Here is a 14,968-nt window from a genome sequence, read left to right on the forward strand (position 1 = left end):
AAATTAGTGCTGAGTGCCCTCAAGCATTTCTGGTAAGTCTGTTGAAATTCCCACACACTCGTCTCCAGACTGTCATGGGGCTAGTTCATCATCATGAGAAAACCCTCACATGTTACACGGTTTTGGAGACACGCTGACAATTTGTTACGTTCTGTTTGCCCGGTGATAGATCCTGTTGAGTTTTCACTCTTCTGCGATGAGAATACAAGCAAGGTGAATATAGATAATTCTCTATTCAGGTGTTCCTATATCTCTGAACACCCAGCCATCATGTGTTTGAACTGTCTTCTTCATTTCTACCATAGCAGAAAGTGGAAAATAGCTAAAAGAGCTGATAAGAGTGAAATTAGATTGCATCCCTATCACAAAATATTTTACAGCCATCATCATCATATTTTCTTTTTTTTTTTTTTAATTTTTTTTTTTTATTTCTTTTTGGGACAGAGAGACAGAGCATGAACGGGGGAGGGGCAGAGAGAGAGGGAGACACAGAATCGGAAACAGGCTCCAGGCTCCGAGCCATCAGCCCAGAGCCTGACGCGGGGCTCGAACTCATGGACCGCGAGATCGTGACCTGGCTGAAGTCGGACGCTTAACCGACTGCGCCACCCAGGCGCCCCTCATCATCATATTTTCAAAAACTTTCAGTAACATAAGAAATTCTTGTGCCGGGGGTGCCTAGGTGGCTCAGTTGGCTGAGCGTCCAACTCCTAATTTTGGTTCAGGTCATGATCCCACAGGGATTGAGCACTGCATCTGGCTCTATGCTGAGCATGCTGAGCCTGCTTGGGATTCTCCCTCTCTCTCTCCCTCTCCCTCTCTGCCCCTCCCCTGCTCATACTCTCTCTCTCAAAATAAATGAATAAACTTAAAAAAAAAGACATTCTTATGCCGTAAAGTGAAGTGATAAAAGCATAACAGACTTTCAGTGTGACCTCCACTATGTACATAGATACCATTTGAGAGATAATACATTAACCCATTGACAGCGAAGATATCTTGCTGGTAAGTTTTATAGATTATGTAAAAATTTCCTTCTTACTTTTCTGTGTTTTTTGAGTTTTCAAAAATGAGCATAGCTTCACGTATTTGGCACATTTTTAGTGAGAATCTACCGAGTTCCAAACACAGGGATGGGTATTGAATAATTGTTGCTTTTGTACTCAGGAAAATAAGCAGCAAGGACTCATTTAAGAAACAAAAGATACTGATTATTTTTTTGGAATCTCTATATACCTGTAATGATCTAAAGCCTATGACTCTTTGCCGTGTTCGAGGAAGTTCTCTTTTCTGTTCACAGGGAAACAATGAAAAGAGAAGTGTAAAAGATGGGAATTCCAATACAGCCTGAATTTGCATGCTACCTTCAAGAATAGCTGCTCATGGTGGTCAGGTGGGAGGAAGTGGCCATGAGACTTGGACGACAGGGGTTCACCCATTCCTTTCTTGCTTTACTCTGTTCACCAGCAACTTCCTCTGCTTTTGCCTGTGCTGAAATGCATATGCAATCGCGGAAACTCTCCAGATCGCTGCTCTCCAGGGCCGACAAACGCAACTTTGGTCTATAGAAGAAAAAGGAAACTTTTCTACAAAGGCTGGCATCTCTGTGCAGAAGAGAGATTTCACTTCCCCCAGAAAGAGGTAAGAGGGAAGTCCCATGTCTGCTTTCTTTCTCAGTTTGAGCACGTGCAACTTTCTGAGCCAAACCATGATTCATGTCTGAGCTTCAGTTCTGTGTGGGCTTGGAGCTGGTCCAGGTGTTTCCGACCTCTGCATTTCACCTGTGGTCTGACACGGGCAGGAAATTCTGGCTGTGTTTGCAGGGACCAATCCATTTCTTATTTTTAGCAGGGAGCCAGGAAACCAGCCAAATGGTCACCAAATGAATGGATCAGGGAACAATAACTTTTATACACTCTAGAATAAACTTGGTTCTGGAAAATCCAGGAGGTATCAGTTAACACAGTGACAACATTTTCTTTCCTGAACAGTTGATTGCTAACTTGATGTTTTGAGAGTTGCCTTGTCATCTCCTTCCCCTCTGGGACTGTTTTCACCAGCATTGTTTGTGGTCTGACCCCAAAATAAGAACACTGTATTTCCTCAAATCCTTTTAATCTGGTTGATAAAAACGGAAGGCTCGTGTGAAATTCTGCATATTCCCACTGAAAGCTAGGCCAGGATTTGGCAGCCTATGCCATTTTCCTTCTTTTCTGTGTTGACACTCTTCCCTCCACTCTTCCGATTTTTCTAGTGCTTTTTATCCTCATCAACTATTCCCTTTCTGCTCTTTTTTCTTTGCCATTTCCATATGTAGGTTTGAGGGACACAGTCTGTGATGTAAGATGACATTTCCACTGCATTAAGAAGATACAAATTCTGACTCCGTCTTCAGGCTGTGCTTCCTTATTTCACATCATGGCAGACACCAGTCAGCAGTCACACCATCCATTCTTGCTGATCTCTGAGGCTGCCTCTGAATCCTTCCCTGCACAGTTTTCCAGGACATTCGAATGGAAGCTTGTTTCATCCACCCATTAAACAAACACTTATTGAGCATCTATTTGTCAAGCAATCTTTGTAGGCACCATATTTGGAGTAGCCAATGCCAAATTTGATGCTCTTTTAAGAGTCTGGGTGACCGAGTGAGCCCTTAGAGGTCCCCACCCCTTTCCATCTGCTCTCCAAGCTAAGCTCTGCAGAGACAGAGCAGTTAGGACCAACCCATTCTCCCTTCCCATCTGCCTTCAGGGTTCCTAATGACATCAGCCTAATATGAAGAGTACTCTTGTATTCTCCTTCAGCTGAAAGCAGCTTCACACAAAGGGCTTTGCACATAACAGGGCTGGAACACAGTGGGATTTCTCTGTGTCCTCAATTCTTAGTTCTTAACTCTTTCCTGTCATGAAACTTCCTCCTTGAGGAATATCTGAACAAAAGAAGTAACTGAGTGGCATTTGACCTGAGTCAACTGCTGGCAGATTTTATATTTCTCTATTTGTCTCATTACTTGTTAACACAAAACCAGTCTACCATTCAATCTTTCCCTCTTTAACCACACAATCTTCAAGTGACTTTGAACAGAGACATTTTTCTTTTTAGTTGAAATAATCATGAACAGGTTAAGGTAAAACAGGCAAGTTAGGTGAGGTGGTTCTTCCAGAATTATGTGGACTTGGGAGTTTGGGTCCTCCATTGAAATATTCCTATTGTCTCTCTACTATTTTTTTGGTGATCTAAATGTGACATTAAGAGCATGGGCTGTGTTGTGGGTCCATTCAATCTTTAGACTTTGTTGGGGTTTGTACAGTCACTCAAAGTACCTTCTGGATTGACAAACATGGATGTGAAACAGAGTTTTCAGACTTGAAATGTAGGCAACACCCTGGCTCCATATGTGACTGGGCAAGTTCGGGAGCCTCCCTAAGCCTCCATCACCTCTACTATGAAACAAACAGTAGCATCTACCTGTGTGTAATAGATGAAGTTGTAAAATCATCCATGTAAAGCAATCGTCCATATAAAGTTCCCTATGACCTAGGTAGGAGCTCAGTATGTATCTGCTTTCAGCTTTGTTGAGCTTGCTGCCATGTTCAGGTTGACACTGTAGTTCAAACCTTTCACATGGAAATAGGAGAAAAGAAATGTTAAAGCATCTCAGGAGCTTGACTTTCTTCTACTCATCCATTTGACAGCATGGGAAGTCATATTGACTCAGAGGGATTGCCTGAATATATTTTATTAATATCCTAAACAAAGACATGCATCATTTTAAGGAAAGCAACCTAGTAGCCATACCAATCTGGATTAATGACACAGGTAATCAGAAGTGATTGGTTGCTTTGTCAAAGAATTCATCCTAGGGATTTTTTAGAATGGGGTTGACAAACTTTTTCTGTAAATGGCTAGTGAGTAAAAAATTTTAGGCTTTGCAACCAAATGACCTCTGTGGTAACTACTCAATTCTGCCCTTGTAGTTCAAAAGTAGATGATACATAAATGCATGGAAATGCTGTGTTCCAATAAATCTTTTTTTTTTTTTTTTTTTTTTTTTTTTTTTTAAATTTTTTTTTAATGTTTATTTATTTTTGGGACAGAGAGAGACAGAGCATGAATGGGGGAGGGGCAGAGAGAGAGGGAGACACAGAATCGGAAACAGGCTCCAGGCTCTGAGCCATCAGCCCAGAGCCTGACGCGGGGCTCGAACTCACGGACCGCGAGATCGTGACCTGGCTGAAGCCGGACGCTTAACCGACTGCGCCACCCAGGCGCCCCAGCCAATAAATCTTTATTTACAAAAACAGGGGTGGGGGCTGGATTTTGGCTGTGGTCTGTAGTTTACTCATGCCCAATTTAGAGTCATAGAATCCCATAATTGGAAAGGACCTGCTCTCCCAGCCAAGGTTTGAGTCTTCTCCAATACAGTCTTACAATCCAATACAATGCAAACTCTGCTTAGATGCCTCCAGGGCAGAGTGGTTCCCTACCTACTATCTACAGACAGTTCTGATTCTGATTCTCAGAAAGCTTTTTCTTCAACTGAACCCAGATTGATCCATTTGACCCTTTGGTGACTGAGATCAGACTTTTGTGTTATGGTCATCTTGACAGTGATCCTGTATACCAAATCCAAGCAAGGGAAGGTGGTTGGCTTATATGCTCACCATCCTGAAAGTCCTGTGGGAGTATGGCTAAGTCTATTCTGTTTACTGACTAATCAGAATGGGTGAGGACCATAGTTTGAGGGTCCTAGAGGCCTCCTATTGGCCCAGTTATTCCTTTATTGGTGGATCATGGAGAATATCAGGGTTTCTGGGGCAGGGACCACAGAAGATAGGGTACTTGGCAGGTTTGGAAAAGCATCTGTTAACCTACAAGAGGAATATATTTCAATATTTTAACAACCTAACCACATGAATACCAGTCTTCCCTAGAAGAGCATCTGACACATAGTAGGTCAGTAAATATTTGTTGGAAAAATAAGTGAATAAAAAAACAAATATAGTAAGAAACTTGCAGTCTTAGAACTCTATTCATGAGATTCCAGAACAGTCATTGGCAGAGACCTACAGGCTCTGAGATGATGGAGCAAACAGGTCAAGACATCCCATTTAGGAGGGAAATCCAATGTAAGAGTCCACATCCCAGCAATTATTTTATGCCAGCATTTTGAGGCCTGTCAACACTGGGACTAGACAGACACCAAAGGACAAATACTGTATGATTTCACTTACATGAGGTTCCTGGAATAAGCAGATTCATAGAGACAGAAAGTAGAATAGGGTTTACTAGGGATTGGGGCAGGGAAGGTTGAAGGGTGGAAATACGTAAGAATTTTTTTTTAATGTTTATGTTTATTTCTGAGACAGAGACAGACAGAGCACGAACTAGGGAGGGGCAGAGAGACAGGGAGACACAGAATCCGAAGCAGGCTCCAGGCTCTGAGCTGTCAGCACAGAGCCCGATGCGGGGCTCCAACCAGTCTACCACGAGATCATGACCTGAACCGAAGTTGGATGCTCAACCGACTGAGGCACCCAGGTGCTCAAGAAATTTCTAACCATGTATGTTTATTAGCGGGTGTCATGGAGGCAAACTCAAAGTACAGAGCTGTCTTTTGACATGCTATATTGTATCTGGAGACCCTAAACACTACTGGACCCCAAGAAACTTTGGCTCCTTCTTCACTTTTGAGCTCAGCTAAAGCACTGGGCCATGGCCATGGGATATGGCTTCTCCAGTAGTTGGCCAGAAAATCTGGAAAATGCAACTCAGAAGTACAGAGGACTTCATTCCATGTGCCAGTGAACATGAATGCATTAGTTACAAGAGATAGGTGGGATCTGACAAATCACTTTCTCTTCCTTCCACTGGACTGTTTGGAGGACAGGGGGCTTCGTGTGGTCTGTCTAAAGATATACGCATGATTAAACAATTGTGTCTTTCCTTAAGCTGTGATCAGCTCAGTAACATACCCCCTTAGCTTGCTTTGTCTCCATCCCTGCCTTAGTTTCCTTGCCCCTTTACCTTGGCTGCCCTAGGATTGTACCTCCCAATGAAACGTTAATTAATGTAGAGCATTAATGTTTTTATTTTGTTTTTGAGAGAGAGAGAGAAAGAGAGAGACAGAGCCAGGGCATAAGTTGGGGAGGGGCAGAGAGAGTGGGAGACACAGAAGCAGAAGCAGGTTTCAGGCTCTGAGCTGTCGGCACAGAGCCTGATGCGGGGCTCAAACCTATGAACTGTGAGATCATGACCTGAGCCAAAATCGGATGCTTAACCAACTGAGCCACCCAGGCACCCCTGTCACTGTATACTTTAATGACCTTTTTGTTTGGCCTCTAGTCATCCTCTAGTTACCTCTAGGAAACTGTGAACTCTTTATGGGAAGACACTGTGTCCTTTTGCTTCTTGTTGTATTACAGGATCTAGTGCAGTATCTGGTACATAGCAGGTGCTCAACCAATATTTGTTACTATCGGATGAGTAAGTAAATAAATAAAGCAGACAAAGGTGACAATAATTCTCAAACACGTCTCTGGAAAATCAGGCCACAAATGGCTGGGAATGAGTATTCAAGCCAGAGCAACATTATTATAGGACTTTTATTTCACTTTATACCAATATTTTTGAGCACTTACTCTGGACCTACTGTGTGCTATTAGTTCTTACTGTAAAATAATTTGGTTTTCTGATCTACAATTATATCCTGGGTGAATCTGGGATTGTGTGAGCCTAGTGTCCTACATAACAAATGAATTCTGAAAGCCCGAGGGGATGCTTGTATGGGCCAAGAGCTGTTGCCTTATTTATGTCTGAGCTGGTGTTTAAAGCTTGGGCCCTGTAGGGCTGAACCCATGTGAACTTCCATACTCCCCGTCACCCCCATCCCTGCCAAGTACCTGCAGCTAGTGAGGCTGGCCTGAAGGTATCAGGTCTCCCCACTCCCCTCTCCCTTTCCCCTCTCCTTGATCCTTATACACAGTGCACAAGCAGGGCCTGACTGGAGAGTGGGCAGGAAGGAGAAACTATCAGAACTGACCTGTCCCAATTCTGATGATAATTCTATCATGCTGACAGTCAGGACAAGGACTAAGGAAGGGAGAAGCAGAAGAGGAAAGAGAAACAGGTCAGCAGAATGCAAAACAAAAGATAGAATGGGGTTTATTTAAAATTTCTAGTTATCACACAGCCAAATCTGAGCTTGGCTAATGAGAGCCGGGTCCTTGGTTCTGGGGCTTCCCAGGTCTTGAGAAGGTCTTTCTGTCCCTCCTTTCTCCTGGTCCTCTCTTGAAGCTACGATTTTCATGCCTACCTGGGCAACTAGGGCATCGTGGAGCAGCAAAAGTGGCACAGGGCTAGATCTGGAGTTTGGATTCTGTTCCTCATCTGCTGCTAACCTGCTGGTGGCCTCAGACAAGTCACTTCCCCTCTCTGAATCTCTGTTTCTGCATCTATAAAGTAACGGTTTGTGGAGCTCCTTTGCCACATCTGAATGACGCATAGTCCACGGCTCTGCAATTCAATTACCGTGCTTTGGTTGAAAGCCACAGTGGTGATCTTTGACTAATAAATGTTGGGAATATTCTGTCCCATATGGGTCACAGCATGTACATTTGCCTCCTTGTTGTTCCTGCTGCTACTTCCTCTTGCTGCTGGCTTGTTTCCTCGTGTGGTTTGTAACTTATGACTCCTGAACTGCTTTCCCTCTGGGGCTTGCTGAGGGAGGCCAGTTTGCTCTGGCTTGGGAAGGAGTCTCTCCCAGGTTTTCAGTCTGTCTCTGCTGAGGCCTGATACTCCTACTGGACCGGCATTTAGGTTCATTTCTCGGTTTGCCATCTGTGTGAAGGCAGTCCCCACATTTGTGTGAACACAGGCCCAGGCTTCTGATATCTCTTGGAAGATGGCAAGCATCACAACCATTTTCACAGGCAAGTGGGTGGCAGTCTCACAGGTGGTGGGGGAGACAGACCGCATCTCTTGAGTCCCAGCACTGCCTCCCCACCCCCTTGAACATTGTGCACCAACCCAGTGGCCTGGATCACCTCCCACAGTCCTTCATGCCCCAGTACCCCTGCTTGGAGGTGGGCAGCTGGGTCAGAAAGCCCCTTAGCCACAGCTCTTCTCCTCCCTCCAACTGCTCTGATTCCAAGTTCTCTTTCTGGCACTCAAATATTTCCCTTTCTTGGTTTTGAACTTGAATCTTTCTGTTTGGAGAAATGTATCTTTGCCTGTGTACCTAAGGGGGGCGGAATGCCACCCAGGTTGACTCAGCTTGGCCAGCCACCTTCTGCCCCGTCGTGGTTATTCTGAGTGGTTGATTCCCCACAGACAGAGTGGGTGGCTACGCACGAACTGTGGTATCAGGCCCTGGGAAGCAAACTTGCCTGCTATCACACCCCTCCTTCCCGTGACAGAACTCCTTCACCCAAGTCCTTTCTCCAGAAGGAACAACGCTGTTTCCCCTGGAAGAGCACAGGGTCCAGGTGTGCCCTGCCTTTCCCTCTCCCTGCACCCCCCCAAAGATGAAGGACGGCTGGTCTCACAAAGTGACCACAACAGAACTTTTGCTTAGAGTGGGGAGAGGGAAAGAGAGCTGGTCACTGCACAAGTAGGATGGAGAGAAGGAAAGATGAGGCGCTCTGGGGTCCAGGGTAGAGAAAGGCCTGAGACCAACTTTACTGGTAGCAGGATGTTAACATCCGGTAGCCATCTCTGCCCCCCTTCCCTTCACTTCCCTTCACCTCCCTGGTGTGTGTATTTATAAGTTATGTGATTGTGTATGAGTGTGCGTGTGAGAGAGTATTGTGAGTGTGTGTGTATGTGTGAATGTATGTGAGTGTGCGTGAGTGTATATGTTTGTGTGAGAGCGTGTGAGTGTGTGTGAGTGTGTGTGTGGAGAGAAAAGTGCACGGTCGAGGCACCAGGAGTCAGGAGACTTAAGCTTGAAAATCAGTCTTGTTATCGCCTCTCTTCCTTGGCCTGTCACCTCTTCATTCACAAAGTTAGAGGACTGTGTTAAGTTCATGGATTAAAAAAAGTTGTTTTTTTTTCTAATGTTAATTCATTTTTGAGAGGCAGAGAGAGACAGAGCACAAGGAGGGGTAGAGAGAGAGACACACACACACAGAATCTGAAGCAGGCTCCAGGCTCTGAGCTGTCAAAACAGAGCCCAGCGTGGGACTCGAACCGACAAACTGTGAGATCATGACTTGGGCTGAAGTCAGACACTCAACCCACTGAGCTCCCCAGGTGCCCCTTAAATCCACAAATTATAAATATAATATTACCAATGGAAATATACTTTCAAATGCAAGTTTACATGGAAGCTAATATTTAAAACATGTACAAGGGGTGCCTGGGTGGCTCAGTGGGTTAAGCATCTGACTTTGGCTCACGTCATGATCTCGCGGTTTGTGAGTTTGAGCCCCACATCGGGCTCTGTGCTGACAGTGCAGAGCCTGCTTGGGATTCTCTCTCTCCCTCTCTCTTTCTCTCTCTCTCTGCCTCTCCCCTACTTGTGCGCTCTCTCTCTCTCTTTGTCTCAAAATAAATAAATAAACTTAAAAAAATAATAAAACATGTAAAAAAAAAAAAAAAGAAAGAAAGAAAGGAGCTGCCTTGATGGATTGTGGATTGAACAAGAGCCGGGGCCCAGAGCTCAGTGGCTTCATCTCCTCCCCACCTCTTGGAAAAGGCCTGTGCAGGATCTCTGGGATCCCCTGGAACATGGTTTGCAAACAGCCAGGCCACACGTCTCCTCTCCAATTTCTTGCACTGAGGCATTATAATTATGATGGGAAGGAGGAAAGTGTCCCTGGCCCCGAAATTCCTGCAGCAGAGCTGAAGTGGTGTGATTTCCCCGAAAACAGGACTCAGAGCTGCCAGACCGAAGCCCACACCTCGGTCTCCCTTAGAGCAAGCTTCTACCTCCTGGCTGAGAAGCTGCTGACAGGCAGCTGCCAGCTGTTGTGGAACCACAGGGAAGGGCTGTGGGGCTGGAAAAGGGACGCTTTCACCCTACAGCTGTGAGCCATTAGCAAAGGACTCCACCCCCCAGAGCTTCAAGTCTTTGTTTGTGAAAAACGGGGAGTGGAATGGGTTAGTCACTGGTAGGTCACTTACAGCTCTCTAAAGGCTTTCTGGGATGTGGCCTGAGTATTAGCATCCTCACAAAAATTTATTGTGCACACAGGGTGTGTCAGGCATGGAGACTGTAGTCAAATCGGAAGACAGACATGGAACAGTGATGAAGGGTATGGAAAGGAAGCATGGAGTGCTAAGAGAACATACTAGCGGGCCTCAACTTGGACTAGGGGGTCAGGGCGGTCCTCCAAGACAGAGAGAGAGATACAGAGAGGCAGAGAGAGACAGAGACAGAGGCAAAACTGGGAGAATGATGGGGAGAAGTCCAGGAGGACTACAGAGTAGGGGGATGAGTGGGAGCAGAAGTCAGAGAGATCAGCAGCCTACGTGACCAATTCACTTCCAAACACACCAACCTGGTGTGTAAAGCAAAGTCTTGGGCATTTTTTTCTTTTTTTCTTTTTAAATGTTTATTTTTGAGAGAGAGAGAGAGAGAGAGACAGAGACAGAGAGAGAGCACAATCAGGGAAGGGGCAGAGAGAGAAGGAGACATAGAATCCGAAGCAGGCTCCAGGCTCCGAGCTGTCAGCACAGAGCCTGACGCAGGGCTTGAACTCACGGACCATGAGATCATGACCTGAGCCAAAGTCAGATGCTTGACTGACTCAGCCACCCAGGCGCCCCAACTCTTGGACATTTTTATATTCTCTTTTGCTCCCAAATATTTGAGCAAGCAGTTTGCAAAGATATATAAAATACGCATGGTAATAAAGAATGGTAAGAGACACAAGTTTGGGATGCAGAGGAGAGCCAGGAATAAGAATAAAAGTGCATGCCAGATGACTTAAATTCTTCCTACACATGGGTCACAGATTTTTCTCAGAATTTCTTAGCAGCCAAGGTAGCCAGAGTTCATGTTTCCTTGTTCAGTGATACAGTTCACCCTGTTGATAAGGGGAATACAGAAAAATTGTTGCTAGGAAGGCGGTTGTTAGTCTATTTCTTCTAGAGTCCTCCAGTATAAACAATTCATTGTGGGTGGTGATACAATGTTGTCTCTCTTCTTAACTGGCTTAATCCAGGGCTAGATTTTAAAACATCAATCTTCCTCCTTTATCATCCCCTGACCCCAATGTCTTGATATTGCTCTCAAGACTGTTCTCCCTCCCCTGAGACCACAGCACAGCTGAATATTTCTTTATCTGAACCTAGATGCAAATGCTCTAAGTTGGGAGGGAGCCTCATCACTACTTCTACCTTTGAAAGGCATTACAAATTCATTATTAATTCCATTCTGTTTTTGTTTTAATATTTTAGTTTCTCCCTTGTTTCATGGTCACATGTGATAATTCCGTTTATAAAACTGTTCCACCTAGAAATCCATTTTTGAAGAATGCTGTTCTAAATGAAGGTCGTCACTCCTGGTATATAACATAAGTGATGATCTTACCGAAACTAGGCCTAACTATTTAACAGAAATCAGTTCTCCTTTCTTTTTTTGCACTTAAATTATGCGTGACTTGAGAAAATAGTCAGTTTTTGACAGAATTTGTTTTAGTTTTCTGGGCAATGCCAAGCATACATATGAGAAGGTGTATTTTCAATTAATGGTCTTTAGTGTCATGTAGATATGTACTTAGGATCTCCCTAACTTGTTAGTGTGTGCCTTTGGGTATGTTACTTGACCTCCTTCCTGAGCCTTACATATTTTATTTCCTGGATAAAAATGGTTAAGACCCCTATCTCATATGTGGTTGTGAGAACTGCTGAGAGTGTGTATAAAGAGTCTTTAGGTAGTATATAGTATATTGTATGTGAATGAAAACAATAAACAATCTTATCCAGTAGGATCATTTTAAGGATTAACAGAATACATATAAAGAGGTTATCAGGTAGGAAAAAAATTAAGTTTTGTTAATATCATCTTTCATCAAGGGTATGAAGAGATAGATGCCCTAGGAGGTTGCTGGCAGGAGCATCACAGCCACTTTAGAGAGAATTTGGCAGTGTCTATTAAAAGTTAAAAATATACAAACCCTTCTATATTAAAAAGGAGCCATACACTACTAGGTACTTATCCAAAGGATATAAAAATGCTGATTCAAAGGGGCACATGCACCCTGATGTTTATAGCAGCGCTATCAACAATAGCCCAATTACAGAAAGAGTCCAAATGTTCATCGACCAATGAATGGACAAAGAAGATGTGTGTGTGTGTGTGTGTGTGTGTGTGTGTGTGTATGTATATATATATATATATATAAAATGGAATATTACTGGGAGATCAAAAGAATGAAATCTTGCCATTTGCAATAATGTGGATGGAACTAGAGTGTATTATGCTAAGTGAAAGAAGTCAGTCAAAGAAAGACAAATACCATGTGATTTCACTTATATGTGGAATTTAAGAAACAAAACAGATGAACATAGGGAAAGGGAAGGAAAAATAAGACAAAAACCAAAAGGGAGGCAAACCATAAGAGATTCTTAAATACAGAGAACGAACTGAGGGTTGCTGGAGGGGAGGTGGATGGAATGGAGGTTGATGGGGCTAAATGGGTGATGGAGGGCACTTTTGGGGATGAGCACTGGGTGTCATATGTAAGAGATTAATCAATGGGTTCTACCCTTGAAGCCAATACTACATTGTATGTTAACTAATTTGAATTTAAATTATATATATATATATATATATATATATATATATATATATAGTATGTGTGTGTATAACATATATATGCACAAACCCTATTAATAGCAATTCAACTTCTCTGTTTCTACCAGAAAAATTGGGTATTAGCACGAAGAGGTATATACAACTCATATATTGCAACACTGTTAGTAATAAACTAGCAAAAACTGGAAACCACCTAAATGCCCATCAATGCACAATAAGTACATAAATTTTGGTGTGACAATTCTATGAAATAATTTAAGACTGAGGTAGAGTTATATGTATAGCATGGAAAGAGCTCCAGGAAATCATGTTGAGTGAAAAAGCAAGCAGGGTATGGAAGGATCATTCAGTACAATACCGTTTATGTAAATACACACAGAGCCACATAAAGCAGTATTACATAGGGGTACATATATGAATGTTAACACATAGACAGAAAAACTGTCAATTTACATACCAACATAAACAGTCATTACCTCTTGGGGGGAGCAGGAAGGAATTGAAACTGAGAATTATGGTCAAAGGAGGCATTTTCTTACCATAGTGTTTTCTTTCTTTCTTTTCTTTTTTTTTTTTTTTTTTTTTTTTTTTTTTTTTTTTTTTTTTTTGCAGCAAGGAATCTGTGTGTAAGCTATAGAACTGAAACAGAATTTTAAAAAACTGCTGGGCACAATGCCTGGCATATAATAAGCATCCGATAAGTGTTAATTCCCTTCCTTTGGCATAAAATCTCAAAATTATCTGCCAAGTGCATTTGAATTTTATTCATTCATTAAATGAATATGTATTAAGCACATAATTTTCCCCAGTTGTGTCTTACGTTTCCAAGGAGAGCAGTTTAGACAGAATGTTAACAACTCAGGGAGAAGACATATAACTAAACAAGGAAAAGTAATAAAGTGATAGGTGCTGATAGATGAAATAGAGAATGCTATGGGAACACATTGCAGTAACTCTTAACCTGGTTTGGAGGAGTCAAAGATCAGATCAAGGAACCCTTAACAAATAATCCAAGTGGTCAGAGAATAGATCAAATAGCAGCATGAATTGAAAGAAGGAGCGAAGCAAAGCCAGCTTTGGGGTGCCTGGTTAAATAGTCAACTTCAGCTCAGGTCACAATCTCGCGGTCTGGGAGTTTGAGCCCCGCGTTGGGCTCTGTGCTGACAGCTCAGAGCCTGGAGCCTGCTTCCAATTCTGTGTCTCCCTCTCTCTCTGCCCCTCCCCTGCTTGCTGTCTGTCTCTGTCTCTGTCTCTCAAAAATAATAAACATTAAACGAAAGAAAGAAAGAAAGAAAGAAAGAAAGAAAGAAAGAAAGAGGCAAACTAGTTATAGCCAAAGTTAATATGGCTTAGGGATGGCTGTCATTATTCACCATGACTTATATCCACAACCATTAAAGAAGCAGGACTTCAGAAATCTTTGTCTTTTGCTCAAGAACCATCTTGTAAAATAGGATCACAGGCCATTTAAAATCCACATTTATTTCTGCTGCAAACTCACTGACTTGGCTGTCCTATCTCATGTCCTGGAGTGGGGTTCCTTCTGAGATAATGCATAAAAATGAAAGCAAGGATGTCAGATCTGTGGGACAGGCTGTGGTCAAATTCCAGAGAGATGGGAGACAATATACAAACTCTAGAACACAAAGTGAAAGTAAGTTGGGGATGGGGTGAGGACAGAGAGGAAATATCCATACAGGGCCAAGAGTGAGAACTGTCCAGGGAACAGATGCAGAATTAGAATTTCCAGGGGAAGTCTCTCTTCCCTGATCCTGTTCCTTAAACCAAGTGGTCCCACCCAGTCACTAGGAGGCTTCAGTCATGAAAATGAAGCGTATGGGACCCTACTCTCCTTTAGAGTTTCTCACCTAACCTTATGTTTGGTTTTTGCTCACTGTGACTTCCCAACTTTGGATCTGCTGATTTGGGCTCCTATTTCTGGCCCAGTGGACTTCATGACCCCACACATGTGACCACTGGCTCATCTCAGACATAGTTTATAGGTATCCTATTTTCTCCTGGCTCTGAACAGTCATTGATGGACACAACTATTTAGGGCTCTCAGGTTCCTAAACCAGAGTCAGACTTCCTGTTCAGTATCAACCACTGGATAGGTACAAATCAAGGGCAAGGGGAACAGAAAATTTGTCCCAAGTAATGAATGGATTGGTATGAGCAGTGTTATATTGTAAAGAGGTCTGTGGT

At 43.2% G+C, this 14,968-nt stretch overlaps 1 long non-coding RNA gene across 1 annotated transcript in view; it reads left to right on the forward strand.

Annotated features, from left to right (window-relative positions):
* Positions 1-1,253: 1,253 nt before the first annotated feature.
* Positions 1,254-14,968, forward strand: part of LOC124505846 (uncharacterized) — a 36,839-nt gene continuing 23,124 nt past the window's right edge. The window contains exon 1 of the long non-coding RNA XR_006960716.1: positions 1,254-1,641. This is a non-coding gene — a long non-coding RNA (uncharacterized LOC124505846). The remainder of the gene's footprint in view (positions 1,642-14,968) is intronic.

Source organism: Lynx rufus, unplaced genomic scaffold, assembly GCF_022079265.1.
Source record: "Lynx rufus isolate CCGP_SWC_20201006 ecotype Redwood Valley unplaced genomic scaffold, mLynRuf1.p SCAF_9, whole genome shotgun sequence".
Lineage (NCBI taxonomy): Eukaryota > Metazoa > Chordata > Mammalia > Carnivora > Felidae > Lynx > Lynx rufus.